At 38.4% G+C, this 15,440-nt stretch overlaps 1 pseudogene; it reads left to right on the top strand.

The window, feature by feature from the left end:
- The window catches only part of LOC128549802 (translation initiation factor eIF-2B subunit delta-like), a 43,717-nt pseudogene extending 28,524 nt beyond the window's left edge, over positions 1 to 15,193 (top strand).
- The last annotated feature ends 247 nt before the right edge of the window (positions 15,194 to 15,440 follow it).

The following is a 15,440-nucleotide window of genomic DNA, read 5'->3' as shown; positions in this document are numbered from 1 at the left end:
TGAGGGGCAAGAGATTTGAAGTTAGCAGTTTTTATAATACTTTTCCAGACCAAGTTGAAGTCACTCTTGGCAGGCAAGTTGATATTAAATTTGACTTGTCCTGTCAGAAAACAATAAGTCTAACACACTATAATTACCCTTACTGAAGGGCTTGCCAGACAGTAGTCAGAACTACTCCACTAGGGTGAAGGACAGAGGGCAGATAGTTTTGAGAATAGACATGCAAGCCATTCAATATGTGTTTGCTTCTTTTTGGTATGGGCCTACTTTGCAATGCTGTGTTTGGGGTGCTCTGTGCTTCCGGGAAATCTACCCTTTTATCTTTTATTACATGACATGAAAAATTCATTTCTTATTTTTGTGCTCCCCCCCCCCCCCCCCCATCCCCCCATGAGTGGTGGGGGCATATAGATTTACTCTTGTCCATGCGTCCGTCTGAAGTTCGTGACACGCCTAGCTCAAAAAGTATTTGATATAAATTAATGAAACCTTGCATGAGTCTTTATCATGATATGAACTTGCGCACCTTCTATTTTTCATCTGGGTCTGCCCCCTATTTCTAGAGTTTTGGTCCCTGAAATAGTCAAAAATGCATATTTTCACCTTGTGACACGCCTAGCTCAAAAAGTATTTGATATAGATTCATGAAACCTTGCATGAGTCTTAATCATGATATGAACTTGTGCACCTCCTATTTTTCATCTGGGTCTGCCCCCTATTTCTAGAGTTTTGGCCCCTGAAATAGTCAAAAATGCACATTTTCACCTTGTGACACGCCTACCCCAAAGTATTTGATATAAATTGATGAAACCTTGCATGAGTCTTTATCATGGTATGAACTTTTGCAGTTTTTATTTTTCGCCTGGCTCTGCTTCCTATTTTTAGAGTTATGGCCCCTGAAATAGTGAAAAATGCACATTTTCACCTTGTGACATGCCTAGCTCAAAAAGTATTTGATATAGATTCTGGAAACCTTGTATGAGTCTTAATCATGATATGAACTTGCGCACCTCCTATTTTTCATCTGGGTCCGCCCCCTATTTCCAGAGTTATGGCCCCTGAAATAGTCAAAAAATGCACATTTTCACCTAATTATGTGCCTCACTCAAAAGGTATTTAATGTAAATTCATGAAACCTTGCTTGAGTCTTTATCATAATGTGACCTTGCACACTTGGCATTCTTCTTGAGAATTTTAGCATTTATTACTGAGCTATGGCCCTTGAAATAGCCAAAATAGTGGATTTTTTGTTTGTGATGCTCATAGCTCAAAAAGTATATGGTATAGAATAATGAATCCATTTTATAATTTTTTTTGAGGCTATACCCCATTAAGACTGCAAACATTTGAATGATTTCCCCATATTTGTGACAAATGTACCAGTGGGGGTACACTCTGTGTTTTACAGACACATTCTAGTTTCTTCTAAGGTTTTGACACTAAACCCAGCAAAATACAGCGTGGAATATAGACCCATCATATAGTATACACTTAATGAATGTCTTGCCAGTCAATAGGCAAAACTATTAGCACTCTGTACCTCGTGCATTGGTTCTGACTACTGAAGGGAGAGCTATTCAATAATAGATTTATTACATGACATCAGAAATAAATTTTCAGTTTTATTTTTAGCTCACCTGTCACAAAGTGACAAGGTGAGCTTTTGTGATCGTGCGGTGTCCATCGTACGTCGTCCGTCCGTCCGTCCGTGCGTGCGTGCGTGCGTGCGTCCGTAAACTTTTGCTTGTGACCACTCTAGAGGTCACATTTTTCATGGGATCTTTATGAAAGTTGGTCAGAATGTTCATCTTGATGATATCTAGGTCAAGTTCGAAACTGGGTCATGTGCCATCAAAAACTAGGTCAGTAGGTCTAAAAATAGAAAAACCTTGTGACCTCTCTAGAGGCCATATATTTCACAAGATCTTCATTAAAATTGGTCAGAATGTTCACCTTGATGATATCTAGGTCAAGTTCGAAACTGGGTCACGTGCCATCAAAAACTAGGTCAGTAGGTCTAAAAATAGAAAAACCTTGTGACCTCTCTAGAGGCCATATTTTTCACAAGATCTTCATGAAAATTGGTCAGAACATTCACCTTGATGATATCTAGGTAAAGTTCAAAACAGGGTCACGTACCTTCGAAAACTAGGTCAGTAGGTCAAATAATAGAAAAACCTTGTGACCTCTCTAAAGGCCATATTTTTCATTGGATCTGTATGAAAGTTGGTCAGAATGTTCATCTTGATAATATCTAGGTCAAGTTCGAAACTGGGTCACGTGCGGTCAAAAACTAGGTCAGTAGGTCTAAAAATAGAAAAACATTGTGACCTCTCTAGAGGCCATATATTTCATGAGATCTTCATGAAAATTGGTCAGAATGTTCACCTTGATGATATCTAGGTCAAGTTCGAAAGTGGGTCACGTGCGGTCAAAAACTAGGTCAGTAGGTCAAATTATAGAAAAACCTTGTGACCTCTCTAGAGGCCATATTTTTCATGGGATCTGTATGAAAGTTGGTCTGAATGTTCATCTTGATGATATCTAGGTCAAGTTCAAAAGTGGGTCACGTGCCATCAAAAACTAGGTCAGTAGGTCAAATAATAGAAAAACCTTGTGACCTCTCTAGAGGCCATATTTTTCATGGGATCTATATGAAAATTATTCTGAATGTTCATCTTGATGATATCTAGGTCAAGTTCGAAACAGGGTCATGTGTGGTCAAAAACTAGGTCAGTAGGTCTAAAAATAGAAAAACCTTTTGACCTCTCTAGAGGCCATACTTGTGAATGGATCTCCATAAAAATTAGTCAGAATGTTCACCTTGATGATATCTAGATCAAGTTTGAAACTGGGTCACGTGCCATAAAAAACTAGGTCAGTAGGTCAAATAATAAAAAAACCTTGTGACCTCTCTAGAGGCCATACTTTTCATGGGATCTGTATGAAAGTTGGTCTGAATGTTCATCTTGATGATATCTAGGTCAAGTTTGAAACTGGGTCAACTGCGGTCAAAAACTAGGTCAGTAGGTCTAAAATTATTAAAATCTTTTGACCTCTCTAGAGGCCATATTTTTCAATGGATCTTCATGAAAATTGATCTGAATATTCACCTTGATGATATCTAGGTCAGTTTTGATACTGGGTCACGTGCGGTCAAAAACTAGGCCAGCAGGTATAAAAATAGAAAAACCTTGTGACCTCTCTAGAGGCCATATTTTTCATGAGATCTTCATGAAAATTAGTGAGAATGTTCACCTTGATGATTTCTAAGTAAAGATCAAAACAGGGTCACGTACCTTCGAAAACTAGGTCAATAGGTCAAGTAATAGAAAAACCTTGTGACCTCTCTAGAGACCATATTTTTCAATGGATCTTCATGAAAATTGGTCAGAATTTTTATCTTGATAATATCTAGGTCAAGTTCAAAACTGGGTCACATGAGCTCAAAAATTAGGTCACTATGTCAAATAATAGAAAAAACGACGTCATACTCAAAACTGGGTCATGTGGGAAGAGGTGAGCGATTCAGGACCATCATGGTCCTCTTGTTAAATTTTTGACTTATAAGCCCGGTAAACAGGTGTCGAATATAGACTGGTCATATAGCAAATGTTGTGGACCAGCTATTTATATAAGGAGTCATGTAATAACATAAATTGTAGACAGGTGATTTAAATGAGAAGTTATGTATAATGAATACAAAATACCATATATATATCTTTGAAGGAACTAAGCCTGGTTCAGAGCCTAAGGAAGGGAGCATGGCTAGCAGTGGAGATGGGGGCCAACAGCTTACCAAAGCTCAGCTTAAAGCAATGAGACGAGAAAAACAGGTATGTGTTCTATCATTTTCGGTAACTTGTTCAATGAGGAGTTTTTCTCAACCAAGATTTACACATGGATAATGTAGTCTTGAATGGGAATTATGTCTCCCCCTCCCCCCACTGGGAGAGACATATTGTTTTTGCCCTGTCCGTCGGTCCTTCCGTCGGTCCGTCACACTTCATTTCCTCTCAATAACTAGAGAACCATTTGACCTAGAACCTTCAAACTTTATAGGGTGGCAGGGCTTATGGAATAGACGACCCCTATCGTTTTTGGGGTCACAGGGCCTGAACATGGAAAACAATTTCCGATCAATAACTTGAGAACCACTTGACCCAGAATGTTGAAACTTCATAGGATGATTAGACAAGAAGAGTAGATGACCCCTATTGATTTTGGGGTCACTTTATTAAAGGTCAAGGTCACAGCAGACAGAACATGGAAATCCATTTCCGGTCAGTAACTTGAGAGCCATTTGACCTAGAACCTTCAAACTTCATAGAGTGATAGAACTTACAGAGTAGATGACCCTTATTGTTTTTGGGGCCACTCCATCAGAGGTCAAGGGGCCATCTGTCCGTCACCCACATTTTCAGTCAGTAACTGGAGAACTATTGGACCTACAGCCCTCAAACTTAATAGGGTGATAGGGCTTACAGAGAAGATGACCCCTATTATTTTTGTGGTTACTAGATCAAAGGTCAAGGTCACAGGGGCCTGAACATGAAAATCCATTTCTGATCAATAACTTCAGAACCACTTGACCCAGAATGTTGAAACTTCATTATCATATGATGAATAAACATGAAGAGCAGATGACCCCTAATGCTTTTTGGGTCACTTGATCAAAAGTCAAGGTCACAGGGACCACAACATGGAAAACAGTTTCTGATCAGTAACTTGACAACCATTTGACCCAGAACCTTCAAACTTCATAGGATGATAGGACTTAAAGAGTAGATGATGCTTATTGTTTTTGGGGTCACTTGAGCTAAGGTCAAGGTCGCAGAGGCCTGAACATGGTTTCCAATTCATAACTTGAGAACCACTAGGCCCAGAATGTTGAAACTGAGTGGGATGATTGGACATGCCAAGTAGATGATCCCTATTGCAGCCAACCATCAGTGTCTCTTTGACTTTCACTCCTGTCCCCTATTGACTTACTGCATATACAACTGCATTTGGGGAGACATGCGCTTTTCTACAAAAGCATCTTCTAGTTTTGTATGCATTGCTATGTAGTCAGTAATAGTTTCAACCAGACTGTTTGAAACATATGGTAGGTAGATGTTTTATTTACAGATTTCTAAAAGTAGACAGCTGGATTGGCAATGACAGTTCCTAGATTTTGCTGCCGGTTGGACAGTAGATTAATCAATTTTTATTTAAAAAGAAAAAAATGTCTGTCTGTCAAACAGTTAAACATGCAGTTTTGCATATACATATACTTTGAATATAGCTTGACGGCTTTAGTTACTTTGTTGGTTTTTGGTTTGGCAACCTTTTACAGAAATTTTTCATTTATGTAAAGGTGGGCAATTAACCTAACTAGTGTTCCTAATTTCTGTACCAGTATAAAACTGTTCTCTGCAAGTAACTACCAACTTATGTATTTAAATCAGAGGTGGAGGACAAATTGTTTCTGGCAAAATGTCTTCCATCAAATCACCTCGGATAACATACACCTTTTCCAACGGTCGACTTGCATCAACAGGATACATAGATCTGCACACTGCTTATAGAGCTTAGTATATATTGTATTTAATCCAGGAGAGTTTCATCAATAGTGGATGAGTTAGGTAGTATATATATACTATGTATCTTGTAGGAAGCCCAAAGGGCTGCGAAGACTAAGGCCAAAGATGATAAGACAACAGCTGCCGCTCAGAAGAAAGAGCAAGCTGTACGCGTGCCAGATAGCGTGAAGGCAGATGTCCCAGAGACGCAGAAACGAGTGGCAAAGAAACTTGAAAAACAAATGATACCGAAGAGAACATCAGCGCAGAGAAAAGTTAGGCTGTTTAATCATCTACAGCAATATGAGAGAGAAGTCTCATTGACACAGTCTCTACAGTATGTGTTATTACTCAGATGAATAACTTTCCCCAAATGAAAACAAAGGATATTTTACTAATATGGTGGCTGCCTTGATGGCCAACTTTCATCTTGACATTGAAACAGTCCTTCATGAGAAATAGATTTTTAAAAATCAGCAGACCTTATTACTATAGGAACTGGCATTAAATGTTATGGCGAAAAAGGTAGACAAAAGTGTCTCGGCTCTGAATACTATTTGTTTTTTTTATACCATTTACTGTACTTAATAGTGTAAAGAAATTCTTTGAAAATTGAGTTGTTATTGGCCTATGTCAATACTTGAGCATATAATCAGTGTGTGAGATGCTAGAGTAGTGAAACTTATCTCCAAACTAGTATTGAAAACAGTCTCCAAACTCAAGTATTGAAAATGGTCTCCAAACTCGAGTATTGTAAACAGTTTCCAAACTGGAGTGTTGAAAATGGTCTTCAAACTCGAGTATTGAAAATGTTCTCCAAATTTGAGTACTGAAAATGGTCTCCAAACTGGAGTGTTGAAAATGGTCTTCAAACTCGAGTATTGAAAATGGTCTCCAAACTTGAGTATTGAAAACGGTTTCCAAACTGGAGTGTTGAAAATGGTCTTCAAACTCGAGTATTGAAAATGGTCTCCAAACTCGAGTATTGAAAATGGTCTTCAAACTTGAGTATTGAAAATGGTCTCCAAACTCTAGTATTGAAAACAGTCTCCAAACTCGAGTATTGAAAATGGTCTTCAAACTCGAGTATTGAAAATGGTCTCCAAACTCGAGTACTGAAAATGGTCTCCAAACTGGAGTGTTGAAAATGGTCTTCAAACTCGAGTATTTAATTGGTCTCCACACTGGAGTATTTAAACTTGTTTCTGAACTCAAGTATTGTGACTGGTCTCCAAACTAGACTTTTGAAACTGGTCACTGAACTCAAGTATTGAGATTTTTTTTTTGTCTGCGAACACAACTTTAGGATCCCTTGCACAAACCTTTTCAAGGAAGTACACTCAAGAGGGATTCCAGTATGCATTAAAAGTTAAGCTCTGTTATAACAATCAAGTTTTATTAAGTTAACATAGATTATATGTATGGTTTTTTTGGTGTAAATTTCAAGATTTTCAAGTGGAGGGATCCATCCAGCTGTAATACGTCTAGGACTACAGTATGCTGAGGGTGTGATCAGTGGATCTAATGCTCGATGTATAGCTCTTTTAGCGGCACTAAAGATGGTAAGTTTTTGATTTACAGGTGCTTTTTGTAAGCACCATGTCATTCCTATATTTTAAAATTTTCTCCAGAGTACCCCCTCCCGTACCTACCCCCACTTTCAGTTGTCCATTTTAACAATCACAAGAGTGCTGTTGCTACAGCAGATTGCCCTTGGAAGTGGTTTTGGTATATTTGGTAAATGTAAAATAAAAGAATGATTTTTTCCAGAAAGTAAGTAAGTTATTCACTCTTTTTCTATATTAAGATTTTCATTTTAAGTTTCCTATATTTTTACCTCCAAAATTGGCTAAAACTCCTATATTTAGGGCTAAAAAATGCCTTTTTTTTCCTATATTTTCATCAAAACCTGGTTGACAGTTGAAACAGAATGCTTTCAAAATTTTGCATGTCTTTGACATCATGAGGTGACAGCACAGAACAAGTAACATATCCCTAGCTTGCATTTTGTAAAAGGTTTTCTGTTTAATTTTGAAATCTCAGGGAAGTTTTTCAGAACCTACGAGGCCAAAATATTTAAAAATCGACACTTTTTATCATGACATGACTTCACAGGAGAGGTTTCATATTACTTGATTTTTATTGGAAATATTTGCTCCTTTTTCAACTTAGAAAATTGTTTGTTAACTAGTATTATTGCCTAGCATGATTAGACAACTCTCGTTATTATCTGTTTTAACTTAAGCATGGATTTTTACAGGTGATAAATGACTACAGCACGCCTCCAAAAGAAGAACTGTGTAGAGATCTCGCAAATAAAATCAAGCCATATATAAGGTATGCTGATTCTTTACTCTGTGATATCAGTAACATTCACGGGGGACTGCTTTACATGGATTTCATGTTTGCATCTACATGTATACCTATAAAATAAAATAAAATTCCAATTAATTTTATGCGAGGTGAAATTCATGTCTTCCTACCCTCATGAAAGAGCAGAGGGGAAACATGACTTTGTGTTAGATATAAGAACATGACACTTTCTTTTTGAAACACTTGTAAACCCTTTGTCTGAATTTGATATCTGAGGATATTCACATGCGAGGAAAAATCAAAATTGAGGCAGATGCCAGGAGCAGTTAACTTGAATTTATTTCCTGTGTGTACATTGTAACAGTTTACTTAATATTTCAGTTTTCTGAACCAGTGCAGGCCACTGTCAGTGAGTATGGGAAATGCCATCAAGTATGTAAAGTGGCACATTGCTCACACTCCGGGCAGTCTAAGTGACACAGAAGTAAGTGAAATTTTGAGATATAAAAAGGTAATTTTGATCAAGTTTATGGGTGTTGCACTTTCCGCTACCTCTCATGAACAGACTCAATTAAACCGAGTCTGCTATTATTTTCCTTGGTTGCATTCTGTGCTTCCAGAGGATCTTCTTTCAGATTTTATTTATTGTTTTTAACTTGTCATTGTAGTAACCTATCTTGCTGCTGTTATTCTTTGAATAACTGTCCTTTAATAAATTGTTTAGGCAAAATTTGATCTGTGTTTACTAGGCTGAATTCTGGTACAAACAGCTATTACAAAATCAGCAGTTACTGACAACACAACAGACAACACAGCAAATACAAACACAGCATTTACAAACACAGCAATAATTACAGATACAGCAATTATAACAAAATGTAGCAATTACAAACACAGATATAATTACAGATACAGCAATTACAATTATAGCAATAATTACAGACAGCAATAACAAATGTAGCAATTACAAACACAGATATAATTACAGATACAGCAATAATTACAGACAGCAATAACAAAAATAGCAATTACAAACACAGCAATAATTACAGATACAGTAATAACAAAATGTAGCAATTACAAACACAGTTATCATTACAGATACAGTAATAACAAATGTAGCAATTACAAATATAGCAATAACTACAGACAAGAATAACAAATGTAGCAATTACAAACATAGCAATAATTACAGATACAGCAATTATAACAAAATATAGCAATTACAAACACAGATATAATTACAGATACAGCAATAGCAAATGTAGCAATTACACACAGCAATAGTTACAGACACAGCAAAAACAATAATGAAATTTGGTCAGGATGATTGCCTTAATGAAATCTAGGTTGAATTTGAATATGGGTCATCTGAGGTCAAAAACTAGGTCACTTGGTCAAATCAAAGAAAAAACTTGTGTATGTGGTAGAGGCTGTATTTTTCAGTTGATCTTCATGAATTTTGGTCAGAATGATTGCCTTGATAAAATCGGTCGAGTTTGAACATGGGTCATCTAGGGTCAAAAACTAGGTCATATCTAAGAAAATGCTTGTTTTATCGCAAGAAACCAATTTTTTGGTCCAAGCTTAATGAAAATTGGTCAGAATATTTGTTTCCATGAAATCACTAGGTCAAACATGTTTTACACTGTTATGGTGTGTTTCTTAGGTGCGCGACCTAGGGCCATCTTGGCCCTCTTGTTGCATCTTGCATATAATTAAAATGTACTTGTTGTTTTGATTTTTGAAGCAACCCATCTGCTATATCTTTCCACTACAGTTTCTGTTTGTTGCAGACATACGGCATACTTTACAATGCATAACTCTGGCTGTGTTTGCTGTGCTCCCGTGAATTATACCCTTACCTTTTAATTTTTATGCTTTACCCAGGCAATTTCTCTACACTAGACACATATTGTTTTTTGATACAAGGTTGGAAGTTTTCCATCAAAATGGAACCATGGTACAAATTTTTTGTGTACTGATGTTTTAATTAACCATAATTACACGTCTGAATACTATTGTAATAGCATCTATACCACTGAAATGTGAACTTTTACATTTGTTCATTTTCGTTAATAAAGGCAAAAAAGCAGTTGTTCGATGCTATTGATGACTTCTTGAAAGAGAGAATCTTAGTAGCAGCTGAGGCCATCTCAACGGAAGCCTCATCTAAAATCTCCGACGGTGATGTCATTCTTGTTTATTCATGGTGAGTTTGTCTGTACCATTGTAAACAGTGGCCTCTTTTGTTTGTTGGCTGTCTTCAAATCACTTACCATTCACCATTGAGAGTTTGAAACCCCAGTTTAGGTCTAGAATTCCTTCATGTGAAGAAGTCATCCAGCTAACATATGGAAGGTTGGTGGTTCTATCCAGGTTGCCTGCCTGTGATGGAAGGGTGGTGGTTCTACCAAGGTTGCCTGCATGTGATGGAAGGGCGGTGGTTCTATCCAGGTTGCCTGCCTGTGATGGAAGGCAGTGGTTCTACCAAGGTTGCCTGCCTGTGATGGAAGGGCGGTGGTTCTATCCAGGTTGCCTGCCTGTGATGGAAGGGCAGTGGTTCTACCAAGGTTGCCTGCATGTGATGGAAGGGCGGTGGTTCTATCCAGGTTGCCTGCCTGTGATGGAAGGGCGGTGGTTCTACCAAGGTTGCCTGCATGTGATGGAAGGGCGGTGGTTCTGTCCAGGTTGCCTGCCTGTGATGGAAGGGCGGTGGTTCTACCAAGGTTGCCTGCCTGTGATGGAAGGGCGGTGGTTCTACCAAGGTTGCCTGCATGTGATGGAAGGGCGGTGGTTCTATCCAGGTTGCCTGCCTGTGATGGAAGGGTGGTGGTTCTATCCAGGTTGCCTGCCTGTGATGGAAGGGCGGTGGTTCTACCAAGGTTGCCTGCCTGTGATGGAAGGGCAGTGGTTCTATCCAGGTTGCCTGCCTGTGATGGAAGGGCGGTGGTTCTACCAAGGTTGCCTGCCTGTGATGGAAGGGCGGTGGTTCTACCAAGGTTGCCTGCATGTGATGGAAGGGCGGTGGTTCTATCCAGGTTGCCTGCCTGTGATGGAAGGGCAGTGGTTCTATCCAGGTTGCCTGCCTGTGATGGAAGGGCGGTGGTTCTATCCAGGTTGCCTGCCTGTGATGGAAGGGCGGTGGTTCTACCAAGGTTGCCTGCCTGTGATGGAAGGGCGGTGGTTCTATCCAGGTTGCCTGCCTGTGATGGAAGGGCGGTGGTTCTACCAAGGTTGCCTGCCTGTGATGGAAGGGCGGTGGTTCTATCCAGGTTGCCTGCCTGTAATGTAAGGGCGGTGGTTCTATCCAGGTTGCCTGCCTGTGATGGAAGGGCGGTGGTTCTATCCAGGTTGCCTGCCTGTGATGGAAGGGCGGTGGTTCTATCCAGGTTGCCTGCCTGTGATGGAAGGGCGGTGGTTCTATCCAGGATGCCTGCCTGTGATGGAAGGGCGGTGGTTCTATCCAGGTTGCCTGCCTGTGATGGAAGGGCGGTGGTTCTGTCCAGGTTGCCTGCTTGTGATGGAATGTCGGTGGTTCTGCCAAGGTTGCCTGCATGTACTAGAAGGTTAGTGTTTCTACCCAGGTTGCCTGCCCATGCCCATAGTAATGCCCAGAGGGTCACCTTGCATCTTTTCAACCACATCAAAAGGTGGAAAATCATCATACAACTCCATATGAAGTTCCAGAATAAATACAATAAAATGAACAGAAATATTTTGGTTTCATTAATTTATATTTATACTGGTCTTGAGCAAAAGATCTATAAATATAGATCTGCTCGTAGATCTGCTCACACAAATTTGAGAGTAAAATATTTCTAGATCTTACTATTACCATTCAAACAAGATTTTCTTTATTAATGAAGTCATTATCTCCTTACCATATTAAATAAGCATTTAGATACTTAAAAATAAATTGCATAAATTTTGATAAACTAATCCGGGTGATACCAGATTTAACAAGAAAACAGCCAGTTATCCTTTTATTTGTTTGAACATACATGTTAAGTAATTCTTCATAATGAATCAGGTCTGTCACAATGCAGCGCTTTGAATTATATTTGAGAATGGATTGACTGCTTAAGGTCTCTTGCTTGGAGTCACACTGGATTTGAAACCACTTCATGTGAAGATTCAAGAACAGTGGTTCAACCTTGATGAGTGCTTTTTTCCGAAATATTGCAGGGAATGACACCTGGGGTCTTCCTTTACCATCAAAAGTTGGAAAGTGGCGGTATGACCTGTACTTAGGTCAGTGTGAAGTTAAACCCATACAAAAAAAATGTTTGAGCAAATAAGTTAAAAGTAAGAAGCTTTGTGACAGGTAAATTTCCTCTAGATTCAGCAGTTGTAGGTTTATATCCAGGTCAGTCAGAATTTGATGATTCTCTCCACAAGTCTTTTCCACTGCAAGAGTACTGACCAAAAATCAAAGATGTGGCAATCATTGGCGCGTAATTGTGATACATTTTTAGACCTCCTTTATAGTCAATATAAAATAAATAAGTTTAATAAAATTTTGTATCAGGAAGATATTTTCCTTGTTTCTTTCAGTTCATCATTAATAAGAAGAGTGTTATGTGATGCACACAAACAGGGAAACAATTTAGAGTTATTGTTGCTGACAGTAGACCGAAAATGGAGGGTAATAATTTATTTGTAAACCCCCTTTCTTTCAGTGCTTTACCCAAAGACAAGGGTAATATTTACTACATCAATTTATCTGTGACAGTTCTTTATGTAAAATGGAGTGTAATCGTTTAAATATTCTCACTTTTACTGTTAGCGCCCAAGTGTGATCACCCATGTTTTGAAATATTTAAATAATGTCAAGTCTTGAAGAGTGGTTGATGACTCATTTTTGTTTGATGATAATGTAGATAAAGAAATTTTGGCATTCGTTATCAGTAGTTCTGTCTTGGATGTTTTTATGATTGGTAACATACTTGCAAGGCAATAATGAAAAAATATCTCTTTCCTTTTTCATCTTGAGGGGAGGGGGGATCGGTCTTGGAATCAGAAGTGAATTTTAGAGATATTTTGGTCACATTTGTTGAAATTCATTCATATATAAATTGATAGCTATGTTCACCTTTTTATGAATTTTTCCGCAGTCGGGAAAAAAACAGAAAAAAGGAAAATAAAAAATTGGCTACCTACCCAATCTTTATGTGGCGTTAATTACTTGTCCGTCAATCACAGTTTCGGTGCGTGATCAGTGGAATAAGGCGGGGTTTCAGGTCAATCGTTTAGAGTGGTGCAGATACACATTGAATGGTGCTAAATACGGGCAAGAGGGTGCAAGAAAAAAGGGCGTGGCACTCCGTCCTTATAAATCTCTCTCCATTCAACACTGTTATCAGAAAAGTAACCCTTAACCCAGTATTTTGTTTCTGGCCTGACTTGTACAAAACATTTCTGTGAAAAAATGAGAAACTCTTTTTCAACTTTGTCTTGTTTCAGGGAAAGAATGTCTCAGAAGGCTGGTCAAGGAGGGAATCAAATGTTCATATGTACTAATAAATGCTGTGTCCTATGTCATGTCAGAGGTAAATGCATATTTAAGTGCTTTCTTGTTCAACAGGTTGTTAACTAATTAGCTATGAACTAGAGTACAAGTTTTAATAAGTGAACAGACCAGTCAAACCAAGTGTGCTATAATTCTTCTTGGTTGCATTCTTTGCTTCCAAAAGTTCCTTTTTACAGGTTTTATTAATCTAGAAACATACACAATGTGATATTGTTCCCTTTACTAATGAATATTTTCTTTTTAATATTTTTAGCTCACCTGTCACATAGTGACAAGGTGAGCTTTTGTGATCACGCAGCATCCGTCGTCCGTGCGTCCGTTCGTGCGTCCGTCCGTCCGTAAACTTTTGCTTGTGACCACTCTAGAGGTCACATTTTTCGTGGGATCTTTACGAAAATTGGTCAGAATGTTCATCTTGATGATATCTAGGTCAAGTTCGAAACTGGGTCACGTGCCCTCAAAAACTAGGTCAGTAGGTCTAAAAATAGAAAAACCTTGTGACCTCTCTAGAGGCCATATATTTCACAAGATCTTCATGAAAATTGGTCAGAATGTTCACCTTGATGATATCTAGGTCAAGTTCGAAACTGGGTCACGTGCCATCAAAAACTAGGTCAGTAGATCTAAAAATAGAAAAACCTTGTGACCTCTCTAGAGGCCATATGTTTCAAGAGATCTTCATGAAAGTTGGTCAGAACATTCATCTTGATGATATCTAGGTCAAGTTCGAAACTGGGTCACGTGCGGTCAAAAACTAGGTCAGTAGGTCAAATAATAGAAAAACCTTGTGACCTCTCTAAAGGCCATATTTTTCATGGGATCTGTATGAAAGTTGGTCTGAATGTTCATCTTGATGATATCTAGGTCAGGTTTGAAACTGGGTCACGTGCGGTCAAAAACTAGGTCAGTAGGTCTAAAAATAGAAAAACCTTGTGACCTCTCTAGAGGCCATATATTTCATGAGATCTTCATGAAAGTTGGTCAGAATGTTCACCTTGATGATATCTAGGTCAAGTTCGAAAGTGGGTCACATGCCATCAAAAAATAGGTCAGTAGGTCAAATAATAGAAAAACCTTGTGACCTCTCTAGAGGCCATATTTTTCATGGGATCTGTATGAAAGTTGGTCTGAATGTTCATCTTGATGATATCTAGGTCAAGTTCGAAACTGGGTCATATGCAGTCAAAAACTAGGTCAGTAGGTCTAAAAATAGAAAAACCTTGTGACCTCTCTAGAGGCCATACTTATGAATGGATCTCCATACGAATCAGTCAGAATGTTCATCTTGATGATATCTAGGTCAGGTTTGAAACTGGGTCACGTGCCTTAAAAAACTAGGTCAGTAGGTCAAATAGTAAAAAAACCTTGTGACCTCTCTAGAGGCCATACTTTTCAAGGGATCTGTATGAAATTTGGTCTGAATGTTCATCTTGATGATATCTAGGTCAGGTTTGAAACTCGGTCAACTGCGGTCAAAAACTAGGTCAGTAGGTCCAAAATTATTAAAATCTTTTGACCTCTCTAGAGGCCATATTTTTCAATGGATCTTTATGAAAATTGATCTGAATATTCACCTTGATGATGTCTAGATCAGTTTCGAAACTGGGTCATGTGCGGTCAAAAACTAGGCCAGTAGGTATAAAAATAGAAAAACCTTGTGACCTCTCTAAAGGCCATATTTTTCATGAGATCTTCATGAAAATTAGTGAGAATGTTCACCTTGATGATATCTAGGTAAAGTTCAAAACAGGGTCACGTACCTTCGAAAACTAGGTCAATAGGTCAAATAATAGAAAAACCTTGTGACCTCTCTAGAGACCATATTTTTCAATGGATCTTCATGAAAATTGGTCAGAATTTTTATCTTGGTAATATCTAGGTCAAGTTCAAAACTGGGTCACGTGAGCTCAACAACTAGGTCACTATGTCAAATAATAGAAAAAAACGACGTCATACTCAAAACTGGGTCATGTGGGAAGAGGTGAGCGATTCAGGACCATCATGGTCCTCTTGTTATAATAATTCATATC

This window comes from Mercenaria mercenaria, chromosome 16, assembly GCF_021730395.1.
Source record: "Mercenaria mercenaria strain notata chromosome 16, MADL_Memer_1, whole genome shotgun sequence".
In the NCBI taxonomy this organism is placed as follows: Eukaryota; Metazoa; Mollusca; class Bivalvia; order Venerida; family Veneridae; genus Mercenaria; species Mercenaria mercenaria.
The sequence above is the reverse complement of the archived record's forward strand: the minus strand, read 5'-3'. Positions and strand labels throughout refer to the sequence as shown.